This window comes from Nymphalis io, chromosome 23 (assembly GCF_905147045.1).
Source record: "Nymphalis io chromosome 23, ilAglIoxx1.1, whole genome shotgun sequence".
In the NCBI taxonomy this organism is placed as follows: Eukaryota; Metazoa; Arthropoda; class Insecta; order Lepidoptera; family Nymphalidae; genus Nymphalis; species Nymphalis io.
In genome coordinates this window covers 1010976-1025150 of record NC_065910.1, presented here as the reverse complement: position 1 = coordinate 1025150, position 14175 = coordinate 1010976, and positions in this window count along the sequence as shown.

The window sequence follows — 14175 nt, the reverse complement described above, 5'->3', positions numbered from 1 at the left end:
TGTAATTCTAAGTTTTATTTATCTATACTCCTTCTTTGATTGGAATAAGGTATATTCCAATCAAAGAAGTATAATTATTGTCGGATTTTGCTAGTCTTCACTTAATATTATAAACGGGAAAGTGAGTTTCATTGCAACCCTTTCACGTCTTAATTCATATGCACACATTGCATAGACTATGTCAGGGGAACCAAAAAGAACATCGAGTATCTAACACCCCCCCTTCCTAAAGGTAGGGGATACGATAGCGGAAAGCTCTGTATAAAATCTTAGTCTATTCGCTAGCTTATAAGGTGGTCATCCCGAGCTCCTGGGTTTCAAACCCGGTTTCAGATCGGTGACCAGATCTCAGTTGCAGCCCGAAGTTTGGACATTGATGGTGTTAACACGCCCGAGCCTCGGAAAGCACGTAAAGCATATACACTTGTACTATTTTTTTTTTTCAACTGTAATATGTTTATTTAATATAAAAATATAATGATGTAGATACAAGTAATGTATATAACACTATAATTATTGTAAAGATATTTTAATACTACGATATCAAAATATTAAACATTAATATTTTAGAAGTTATAGACATTTGTCCATATCACTTTAACTTCGGTGAATATATATATAATAAATATATATATATATATTTATTTTTCACACGGTCGACTGTTCCTAATGTATAACTAATGTAACTTACTGCCTGTCTTATAGGTAATGCCGACTAATTATATAATATACTTTTAAATAAATTTATAAATACATAATACAACCAGAATCAGGGCGAGAATCGAACCCGCAACCCCGGAGCGTAAGGCACGGTCACTATCAACTGCGCTGACGGGCCAGTCAAATTAATTCAAGTCCATTTAACAAAAATGTTAATTTCAAAACGAGATTTTTATAATTGAATTTTAAAAATAGAACGCGTATTACAAAGGAGTCAAGTAATAAGTATTGCCATTAAATTAAAATAAAACATATTTTGCGGTTATTTACAATAATATGCTAACATTGCATTTTTTTAGCAATCGTTATCTAAAACTATTTCACATAAATTACGTACGTTACAAAAATATATTCGTAACGTTAAAAATAACGATTTGTTATAATGGAACCAGGTATTTGTTGTGTGAGAAATATGTCAATCCCCGCAGCTGTCCGAATAACGTCTCTATAAAGCGGATGAAGGATTAAAAGACCAAACAAATTATACATTTTATTTTTATATCCATAACATTACTTTGTATTATATTTGTATTTCAAGTTTCTATACTAAGTGTAGTAAATATTTTGAAGAGACGGCTACAAAATATTCATTATAGCAATTTGTAAGCAAATACAAATTTCAGAAGATTTTTATACTTTTTATTTTATTTATTTATACATACTGCCAGTGTTTTTGGAATACTTCGAGCAGAATAAAAACATACTTTGTTTTTTTGTAAGCAAATATTGTTTATGATAAACGTATACTTTTTCTTTTAATAAGCGTTTATTTCAATTAATATTATTTTTTTTATGTTTTAATTCAACTTATAATTAAATATTGTATTACTTTTAACTTATAATCAAATACCATTGCACAGTGTAAGGTTAATACTACTTTTTAATTATACTAAATGCTTTCTTTGTCCATGTATGATACTAGTTCTCGAATCATAGAGTACATAGCTTTGCTAAAAGTCTGAGTTGACGCTTATTCCAACCATAGAAGGAGTAAAGACAAATGAACAAGTTTGACATTGAATTAACACGATATCATTGGTCGAGATCTTGAATAATCTGTGGTATTCATTATGGATTCACGAAAAAATGGCGGTTTTAATGTCGTAAAAAGTTGGGACTTTAAAAGTAAAATTAAAGAAAGTATAAGTAGTTAAGTCGAGTTATGTTGTATTAAGTATAAATATACAGTAACAGCCTGTTAATGTCCCACTGCTGGGCTAAGGCCTCCTCTCCCTTTTTGAGGAGAAGGTTTAGAGCTTATTCCACCACGCTGCTCTAATGCGGGTTGGTAGAATACACATGTGACATAATTTCAATGAAATTAGACACATGCAGGTTTCCTCACGATGTTTTCCTTCACCGTCAAGCACGAGATGAATTATAATCACAAATTAAGCACATGAAAATTCAGTGGTGCTTACCCGGGTTTGAACCCACGATCATCGGTTAAGATTCACGCGTTCTAACCACTAGGCCATCTCGGCTTATTAATATTATATATTATTAAATATGTTCATTAAAAACTTTTTGTATATCAAAAGTATTAGCAAATCGCATGCCATATGTAAATTTAACTAAGGTTTTTTTATGTTTATTTCTTCTTTGATTTGAATAGGATTATATATACTTTGTCATAAATAGTTATAATAGTTATATTTTATGTAACATCAAAATTAGTCCACTTCCCTGTTAAAACAGTAGTGGAAACTTAACTGGCATAAGTGTTAAAATATGATTATTATATTAAGTTGTAATATACGATATGCTGTATGTTTCCCTAATAAATAAATAAATATACAAGTGTTCTGTTGGAACTCAATTCGTTAAAAAAAAACTATATACGCTATTTTGATACGTTTATACTATAAATGTTATAATTATTATAATCAACATCGCATATCTCTTTCTGACGTTTTACGATCATGTTCTTTTGTAAGTCTCGAATTGCTCCTTATTGGAAAGCTCTATAATCTTTTGTTAAAGATGTTAAAGTAATAATTTTTTTTAACTATTAAAATCAATGATGAAGGAGCCTCAATTTCCTTAATAATACAGATTATAGGTAATTGAATTTCTCGTTACAGGTTTGATGAGAAAATTTTAATAAAACGCCCAACGTTTATGTAGGGTTTAACATTAATAAAAAAATATTAGGCCACAAAAAGAACATTTAATTAATATTAAACAGTACAAGAATTAACTATTTTCAGAAGAAATATTTTGTTAGGACAGAATTAACTAAAATTACTTGATATTAATACTATTACATTACATTTACATTTATGTAGCACATAAATGCTTTGTCGGTCTAGTGACTATATATAAAGCAGACAGATTCCGAGGTCCTGGGTTCAAATTCCAGAACGGAACAATAAAAAAAATGTGTGGAAGTTGGAAGTGTGTACACACCCATGCCTCACAATGAAGCCATTGATCCAATTGATTGATTGAATTGATACAACTGGTAAGGTTAAATAAAAAAATACATAGGTGTCTATATCGACTGTCGTGGAATATTACACTTTTGTACAATTTTACTTATTATTTAAAAAAAAAACATAACTTGAAAGTATTTATTTATTTATAATAATAATGAAAAATAGTTTGAGCATGAGAGCATGACTTTCTAAAATAGTGAAACAACGGCATCATTTTGTCTATTTAACTAAATTTAACAAATTTTTGATAAGTTGCTCAACTAATCCGTGAACTTATATGTATGTGTCTTTTAATGGTATGAAAAAAAACGTTCGCCGCTACCAAACTTTTGACAAGTTGACCAACAAATCCGAGAATGTAGCATAGCATTATTTCACTCATACCAACTCTATCTACATAATTTGTTTTATGAGATTTCACTTTTCATTACGCTGTCGAGTTTCAAATTTATTACAGAAGAGCTCTGTGAAGAGTGAGTAAGCCAGTATAATTAAAGAAGAGAGAACAACTTAAGCTTCGCAGCTGGCAGCGCATTGGCAATGTCTCGAATGTCTAAATGTCAAGCGAGGATGTGTTCTGTTCGAGTTCTTTTTTTAAAACTGTCTATGCATTTTTATACAATAATTATTATTTTGAAAAAAACTTTATTTAAAGTTTAATGACACGTTTCGAATTCAAAAACTTAACCTTTTTTGTCATTGAATGTTTAAACAGACAAAGTGGATTTAATTTTTTTTTATAATTATCTAAATAATTTATAGTCTATTACAAAAATCAGTATGTGAAGCTTATTTAATGGGATAATCGCGTTTATATTTATGGATATAAAGGCAATGACTGGCTGAGAATCAACACACAGCACAACATAAATGTAAAACATAGACCAAAGAGAATTTAGCCACTACGGTATCTATGCGTTAGACTTTAGAACTTTCTTTGTTTTATGAATTATTTTTATTCTGTATTAAGGAGTTTGCTGTGATAAATTTTATTACTAACGGATTTACCTGTAAATGTTGTTTGAGGTTGATTATATATCCAATGGTTTTTTTTCGAATGCTTATGAATTATAGCTAAGCTTAAGCTGTTGATGAGTTTTAATGATCATCAAATAGTTTGTTTAAGACGTTTAGAGGCAAACTGTAACATAAGTTGCTCTCGATCGTAATTAAACTTCTAGCCCAACAATGTTTCCTCCCTGAAAACGTCATTCCTATAAATATAATATAATTTTAGAATTCTCATCGTCCCTTGTAATGTAACTGAATTAAAATAAGTAAAATCTCTGAAGGGCTATTCTGTTAGAACAAACTCGAAACTAGTCGAAACTCGCCGCAGATAATGGTCGTGAAATGTCAAATAGTGACATGCAACTTTGACCATAATAATCATAACACATCAAGAATAAACGCATCAAAATAGTATATCAACATAAATTGGTTGACAATATTTCACGCGTGAGTAATGATGTAAGTATGTTTTGAGATTATTTAGTAATTAAATGTTCAAACCAAACAAAATCTCGCCTTTACAAAGTCTGTCACTTAAATCTTTTAGGAAGGTGGATTTTTAACGCCTACTTAAATCAGCTGCTTAATCCTTGGACGTTTTACTTTTTACATATGAAATTAATTCTTCATAGAGTACCGACAACATAAAAAAAAAAACAATCTAAACAATTTTTATTTAGAAGTAAATTAAACATAAAAAGTACTTTTTTAGTTGATCGATACAGCATCATGTTAAAAGGTTTTAGTATGTAATCGTAAAATTATAATTATAAAGGCAGTAACAACACTTAATAGTTATCACCATTAAAATATCGAATCATATTTTTGACTACATCGAAATTAGTCAGGAGGGATGACCTCATCTTAATAATCCTTAGCATTAAATATTTTATAATCAATCAATCAATCAACAGCCAATCGTTGTCCACTGCTGAACATAGGCCTCTCCCAAGGTGCGCCACAGCTCCCTGTCCTCCGCCTTCCGCATCCAGTTGGTGCCCGCCACCTTCTTAAGGTCGTCGGTCCACCTGGCTGGAGGGCGCCCTACGCTGCGCTTGCCGATTCGCGGTCTCCACTCTAAGACTCGTCTGCTCCAACATATATATATAATCTTTATATTTCATAAACATAATCCTTATTATATACTTTTAATATCGTTTGCGTGCCACACCAACAAAGTTTGTAAATAGATAGAAGTATATTTTATATATAACAATATAGTATGTGTAAGACAAGAAATATGAATATTAAACTTGTTATAAGCTTAACATTTACGTTTAAAATTTTATGATTTAAAAAAATGAGTTATACTAAGTGTTTGCTGACGGTACAGTTGTCAGAGCTATAAGCGGTTGGATTTAATTGTTCGGAACCGGGGTCCGGCTTATCTAAAAATACCACATTCCTCCTGTTCTAAAAATTAAATAAAAAGGTTAAATATTTTTTGTTTATGGTTAAAGTATTACATTTTATATGTTATAATTTTTATATCTGTAATATGATTTGAAGCGTCAGAAAATATTTTTTTAAGTAATACATACAATGTAATAACCCCCATTTCATACTATGTATTGAGTGTGGTTTTTTAATGTTATAGGTAGACTTCAAAATGTCCTTTTACATACAAATAAATTTGAATTACTTTGTCTTTGTATTTTTTTTTTTTCAGAAGTTACGCGACCATTTTTGTTTATATTTGTAATGTTAGATTACATTGCTGAAACAAGGTTTTAGATTACCGTAACAGCCTGTGAATGTCCCACTGCTGGGCTAAAGGCCTCCTCTCCCTTTTTGAGGAGAAAGTTTGGCTTATTTCACCACGTTGCTCCAGTGCTGGTTGGTGGAATACACATGTGGCAGAATTTCAGTGAAATAAGACACATGCAGGTTTCCTCACGATGTTTTCCTTAACCGCAAAGCACGAAAAGAATTATAATCAAAAATTAAGTTCATGAAAATTCAGTGGTGCTTGTCCGGGTTTGAACCCATGATTATCGGTTAAGATTCACGCGTTCTTACCGCTGGGCCATCTCGGCTTAGGTTAGGTTTTAGATTAAAACATATTAATATACCGTATTTATGTTGATACATATATATAAGCGAAATACCACTCATCGCGAGATCTAAACTATCCGCCTGATTGACTTGAAATTGGTCAGTTACTCCTTCCCCGACACAGACGCTTACTAAGAATTGATTTTACGCAAATCCTGTCCAAAATACATTTTTCTTCTCAACTAACCGTGCGAATCCGGGACGATTAGTTTGTAATGAATAAAGTCAATTCATGAATAAAAATATATTTGGAAAAAACGAAGATCGCGAGCTCAAACCTTAACACCACTAAATTTTCAAGTGTTTAATTTGTGTTCATAATTCATCTCGTGCTCGGCGTTTAAGGAAAACATCGTGAAGAAACCTGTATGCTTTGCGAAATCATCCAGATATATGAACCACGGCGTGGTGGGATAATCTCAAAACCTCGAAAATTTTTGCACTGTATTTGAGATTTACTGGTGGTAGGGCTTTGTGCAAGCTCGTCTGGGTAGGTACCACCCACTCATCAGATATTCTACCGCAAAACAGCAATACTTGATATTGTTGTGTTCCGGTTTGAAGGATGAGCGATGGTTGACATTTCTTACAATGCCAATGTCTAAGGGCGTTTGGTGACCACTTACCATCAGGTGGCCCATTTGCTCGTCCACCTTCCTATTCTATAAAAAAATATAAAAAAATAGAGGAAGCGTCAGCACAACACAGGGACATTTACAGCTACTTTGCTAACTAGAAGACTGGTCGAGATATTTTCACTATAACAATAATGTATCGTAGCAAATAACTGTGAACAGGAGCTGAGTAGTTTTGATACTTGGACTTAAGTAACTCGTGTTACGAATGTAAGTGGAACTAAGTCTTCTTTACGCTAAAAAGGTTATCTTAAAGTTAGTGCTGATACAATCCGGATTTAAAGGGCCGGAACATGAAAGTATCGCGTGTCCCGACGAGATCCTGACGAAGTTTCTCGAAGAATTTATGTTAGTCGACCTTTTCGTTTCTGTATACTACTTTCTGTATAAACTATATACTCGTCTATGATACATTGTATTTGTATGGTATACAATTATTTGTTGTGAAACTTTAATTCTATTATTACTAAAGTCAAACAGCAATGCTTAGTATTGTTGTTTTTGTGTGTGATCGGTTATTAAGCCAATGTAACTACAGTATCTTAGTTCCCAAGGTTGGTGGCTCATTGGCGATGTAAGATTTGTCCTTCTTTCCGCAACAAAGTCAAAGTCAGCCTGTTTAGCTTTATCTGATGAGTGAATGATATCTACAAGCGGGCTTGCACAAAGCCCTGCCAGCTCGCAATATAGGAACCCACTTATTTTTATGTAACTATATAACTTATATAAGAAGATTTCTAAACTTGCTTTAGTTTTTTTTTATATAGAATAGGAAGGCGGACGAGCATATGGGCCACCTGATCGTAAGTAGTCACCAACTCCCATATCACTTACATCGCCAATGCGCCACCAATCTTGGAAACTAAGATGTTATGTCCCTTGTGCCTGTAATTACACTGGCTCATTCACCCTTCAAACCGGAACAGAACAATACTGAGTACTGCTGTTTTGCGGTAGAATATCTGATGAGTGGGTGGTACCTACCCAGACGAGCTTGCACAAAGCTCTACCACCAGTACGAGACGTAAATTTTACAATCATATCAAAAGTTGTCTAGTATTGATCTATTTTTTGCATATTATCGTAGAATTAGTCTTCAATCTGACGTAGATTATATATACAAATTATAAATAGAACCTGTTTCACTAATTGGTAGATAACATGAAAATCTCTTTTTTTTTTTTTTAATGTCCGGGATGGCAAATGACTCTACTCCACCTGATGGTAAGTGGTAGTAGAGTCCAAACGCGACGACGGCCAGTACAGAAGGGAAGAATGTTCTGTACTAGCCGTCACCGCCTTGCCGGCCCGCAAGATGCCTCTTTACGCCTCGTTTGAAGGAATCCGGGTTGTAAGAGGAGGGGAACACGTGAGCTGGTAAGGAATTCCATTTTTTGGTAGTGCGACAAAGGAAGGAGTTGCCAAATTTCTTTGTGCGCGATGGAATTGATGTCACAGTTAGGCGGTGACATCGAGAACCAGCTCGCGTGGACTTAAGAAGGAAGGGGGAAGCAGGAATTAGAGAGAATAATTCCTCAGAGCACTCGCCGTGATACATCTCAGGAGATATATTCTCCTACAATAAAAGGAATTTAAAATTTACTGCACAGTAAAGCTGCGAAAATTATCCCGATTAATCCAACATCATATTGGCTCCAACACAGCCAATGTTTACTAATTCGTATCCAACGATATTACCAACTTTTAGTCTAACGTCAGACAGGATATAGTTTAATAATAACGTGAATGTATATTTGGTCCGCTATACACATCCTGAGAACAGTCAGGTGTCACGACCTATATTTTATTTATGAGACCCATTCCTGTGCTTTTCTAGTGATGTGCGATGTTTTTTCATTCACCTTTATCGATACAATTAAAAAGTATATATATTTTTTTTTAAACAAATATAATAAAAATCATATAAATTTATTCAACACTGATGCTTAAAATTAAAATTTGTATTTTTTTTATATTAGCCGGGAAGGCAAATGACTCTACTGCACCTGATGGTAAGTGGTAGTAGAGTCCAAGCACTATATACACTTACAATAAATATTATTAACTTTTTATTTTTTATAAAACAGTTAGGGCGATGGGCAAATAGGCCATCTGATGCTAAGCGGTCATTGGCACTGTAAAAAATATTACCCATTCCTTACATCGACAATGCGCTACTAACCTTGAGAACTAAGATGTTATGTCCCTCCTGCCTGTAATTACAATATATCACTCTACTTTCAAAGCGGAAAACAAAAATACTAAGTAGGTATTTTGTGGTAGAATATCTGATGAATGGTCGGTGCCTACCCAGACGGGCTTGCACAAACCCTACCTCCTAGAAACCCACCTAGAATTAAATTACATCTCATTATTTTTCAATCTTTTTAAATGTTTTACGAGATAACATTAAAATATGTTGTAACGTAACGTTTTTAGGGTGTATTTTACAGTGCCAGTGTATGCTTAAACTATTCTTAATTCAATTTATAAAAAAAAATGTTAAAAAATAAAGCATGGGGAAGCCTAAATACAACTATAGTATGTACTTATTTATTAGCGGGTAATTAAACAATACTGTCTCCTTCAAATATCGATGTCTGAAAGAGAAAAAGCCCAACTTAACTAAACACCCGCTTAGCAACCGTTATAAGTAACACCGGCATAGCTCTTAAAACACAAAACTAAGAAAATTATCATCATCATCATTATTCAGCCAATCGCAGTCCACTGCTGAGTGGCCTTACCAAATGTCAGATAAAGACTGCTTAATGCAATAAAATATAATAAAGCTTCTCACTAACTAAGATAATAAGTTTTATCTCGTAAGAAACCGGTCCATAAAATACAGCATTTTACATTCGCAGTTTTTCCAATTACTGTAAAGTTTTCTTTATGATTCCTTTAATAAAAAAAAACAGCCATTTAAGTGCGCATTGTGTATGGAATTATAAACAACAGGTAATTAATAAAGTGGTGTTCACATACCGTCAGATGCCCCATTTGCTAGTCCACATACCTATTTTATAAAAAAACAACTTGACAATAGAGATACACAGATTAAAAATAACATTTGTCGATATATTTCATAACATCACTACTGCACTTGTAGTGGAACCCTTTATGAAGAAATTCCGGCGTTTCGTTGCGCTCATACAGGAGATGGAGTTAAGACTACATTACATTTTAATTTTTTAATAAAAAAAATATTCGCAATTCCTTTTTCAAATTATTATTTTATATGTCAACATTAATAATAGCCAAGGATTTCCATATTTAATGATATATATTCATAACATAATGCTCTCGAAAGATTATAAGTATTTATTTAAATAGTTACGAAGAGTCAACTGCTAGATTTCAATCATTAACCAATCGAAAGGCTTTATGCATACCCGCCTAAATTGTACATTGTACCAACTTACTATTGGTATTCCCTCAGAAATCGTATTCTTCCGACGGTTATATTTGAAATATGAAAGTTATTAGATTGTTCGATGTTCAAATTTCACATTCGATAAATCGATTTGACTTTTATATTTGACTGAAGTAACTTAAAATTGGAAATCGTGGATTGTGACATCATCATAAATTCAAAATGGCGAAGGTAAATACATTTTTTTTCTTTACTCTTTTTAAAATTCAAGTCAGAAATCTATTTAAATACGTTCTTTCTCCTTAGAATCTCAGTCAAACGCTTGGCATCGCTCCCAAAACTCGTTCAATAAATAGGCGACCGCGTGACGCCTACGTATAGTCAGAAGCAATTATATGTATCATTTATATTATAGTCTAATTGTGAATATCAACCAACAATCAACTAACTTACCCTTCTTAATACTTTTTAAAAGCCCATACTTTGTGATAGGAAATTATGCGAGCCAGTATGGGTAACACCCACACACAATATATTCTGCCAACCAGCTATACTTATTATTATTGTATTCTAGTTTGAAGGGTGAGTGAGCCAGTGTAACTTCATACACAAGGAACATTACATGTTAGTTAGTAGAAGGGTTGATCAAGAGTTCCCCTTAGACAAAAAAAAGCGTAGTCGTCTCCACTAAATTTGGCGTGTTTTACCGTGTTGGCAGAGATAACGAGGTCTGGAAAGCGGTGGAAGGATATGAAACATGAACACAAAACACTCTTACTCTTGGCATGAAGGTCACGATCGATCGCGATGGAGTATACTATGGACTCTAAGGCACAAAGGAAATCAAGTCAAGATAACTTGATAATACTTATCACTTACTACTTCTTTTTATAAAGTTTTAAGGTATGAGATCATCAGATATTCTATCGCAAAACAGCAATATTTGGTATTGTTCTGTACCAGTTTGAAGGGTGAGTGAGCCAGTATAATTACAGGCACAACGGACATAACATCTTAGTTTCCAAGGTTGGTGGCGTATTGGCGATGTAAGCGATGGTTGACATTTCTTACAATGCCAATGTCTATGGGCTTTGGTGACCACTTACCATCAGATGGCCTACATGCTCGTCCGCCTACATATTCAATAAAAAAGAACAACTACAACGATGTATTTAAATCTTAACTTATTTTGACAAAGAAAAAGTAAAGTTTAGCCTTATCTGCGAGTCTTAGATGTCATTGTTTATGAGATATAACCTCTAGTTAGCAGATTGGCTGACGGCCAATAAAACAGTCCAATCTCTTGACCGATTTCATATAAAATTAAAGTTGAACTATTTTCTTTTATTCTATAACAAAAAGTTCCATTTAACGATGTATAAACCCTTTTAATCATTTTGTATTTTTATTCAAAGAACATATTCAAAATATTCTGTTAAGCACTTTAAAGGCGCTTCTAGATGTTGTGTTATAAAGTTTTGATTCAACATAGTTTAACGATTACGACGAGTATTAAAATAGTCATAAGCATTGAAATATATTTTATTATTACGATTTATATCAACTAGGTAATATTATTTAACTACAAACTAAGCATTTACAATTCAAGTGACAGTTTGGTATCTTGGCGTTATGGGGTGGTTACGTTCGATATTTGGACGACCTCGTGACGCCTTCGTACGGTCAGCTTAATATTAAGCAAAGATTAAAAAAAAATATGTTTTTAATTTTACTTGATATTTACATTTTTAATACTCTATTAAAGTTATTGACTTATGTGTGAATATTCAAACGGACCGAGTTTGTACTCTTTCGTACTTTGATGTTGGGTTTGAAATTAAAATAATAACACCTACCTCACACAGATATTATTTTTTCTTATTATTCTATAATTTCATTATCAAGTATAAATAAAAAACATCTAGTAATTATATAAATATTTTAAAATACAGTATTATATTATATAAACAGTATGCTAATATGCTAACTGTACTTATTTCCTTATAGATTTTCCGCCTGAATCAGTCTTTTTATTGCATTTTATTTCGGGACGACGACCTCACATACCAAACTGTCAACGGTCCCACACCCTTGCAACTACAGCCACGATAAAACCTTGTCGTAGTAAACACTCACGATTGCTTTTATAACGTCATGCGAGCAATTTATGTCGCGCCATTTTAAATTGTATAAAAATTTCAAGATGGCGCCAAGCTACGCGAGAGAGTCGGGACATTTCGATTTACACTGTAAATGTTTTCATTTTCGCTTACTTAGGGTGCGTCGTCAATCGTAATTTCTTCGACGGCAAAGCAATTTTAAGAGATGTAATAAAATTTTCATAAAGTTTTACGATTCAATAGAGATGACAGTAAAAACGAAAGATCGTTTCACGCTTTACATATTATAGTTTCAGCAATTATATATTATACTACTCTAGACGTTAGAGCCTTGCGCAAGCCTGTCTGGGTAGGTACCACCCATAAATCAGATATTCGTCGCTTGCAGGGCGAGTGAGCCAGTTTAACTACAGGCACAAGGGACTTAACATCTTCGTTCCCAATGTTGGTGGAGGATTGGCGATGTAAGGAATGGTTTCGCCAATGTCTATGAGCGATGGTGACCACTTAACATAGGGTGGCCCATTTGCCCGTCCGCCTACCAATACCATAAAAAAAGAAAACTTTTTGATTTCAACAAAATAACAATAACGGCGGATAACAAAGTTTATTTATAATGTGTTCAAATTATAAAATTTTAGTTAAGGCTGTGTAGGTATTCATTGCCAGTAATTAAATTACATATGGGCAAAAATTAATTTAATACAAAGAAATAAATATATACGCGTATATATCAAATAGTAACTCTTTTTATTATCTATATATTATTATCCTTAATCTTTTCTGAAGTAATATGTCCTCAATTTATTAATATATAATGATTTCAAAACTTACTAAACGTTTATTAGGGCGCTTTTGAATTAGGCGTCGTGGTCAATTCTACCAATCCTAATAAAACAAATCGTTTTAAAACCTAATGATGGAGAAAGGATGAGTATATTATATACTTTGCCAAAAAACACACATATTTTATACGATTATAGGTAGCTATACTATAATATATATATATATATATATATATATATATATATATATATCAATCAATCAATCAACAGCCAATCGTTGTCCACTGCTGAACATAGGCCTCTCCCAAGGTGCGCCAAAGCTCCCTGTCCTCCGCCTTCCGCATCCAGTTGGTGCCCGCCACCTTCTTAAGGTCGTCGGTCCACCTGGCTGGAGGGCGCCCTACGCTGCGCTTGCCGATTCGCGGTCTCCACTCTAGGACTCGTCTGCTCCAACGGCCATCGGTCCTACGACATACGTGACCAGCCCACTGCCACTTCAGCCTGCTAATTTTGCAAGCTATGTCGGTGACTCCGGTTCTTTTCCGGATAATCTCATTTCTGATCTTATCCTTCAAAGATACTCCGAGCATAGCTCGCTCTATAGCACGCTGAGCGACTTTGAATTTGTGGACTAGTCCCGCAGTTAGTGTCCACGTTTCGGCACCGTATGTCATGGCAGGTAAGACGCATTGGTTGAAGACTTTCGTCTTCAAACATTGCGGTATAGACGACTTGAGGACTTGACGAAGGTTGCCAAATGCTGCCCATCCCAAGCGAATTCTTCGATCGGCTTCCTTCTCGAAGTTGTTCCTACCGACTTGTATTATCTGTCCTAGGTAGGTATATTCACTAACAACTTCGAGAGGTTTCCCCTCGACGTATATCGGTCCCGGCACGACATGCCTATTGAACATGACCTTGGTCTTGTCCAAGTTCATACCGAGACCGACACACCGGGAAGACTCGCCTAGGCTACGCAGCACTTCGGTGAGTTGTTCCAGCGACTCTGCTATGATGACGATATCGTCGGCAAAT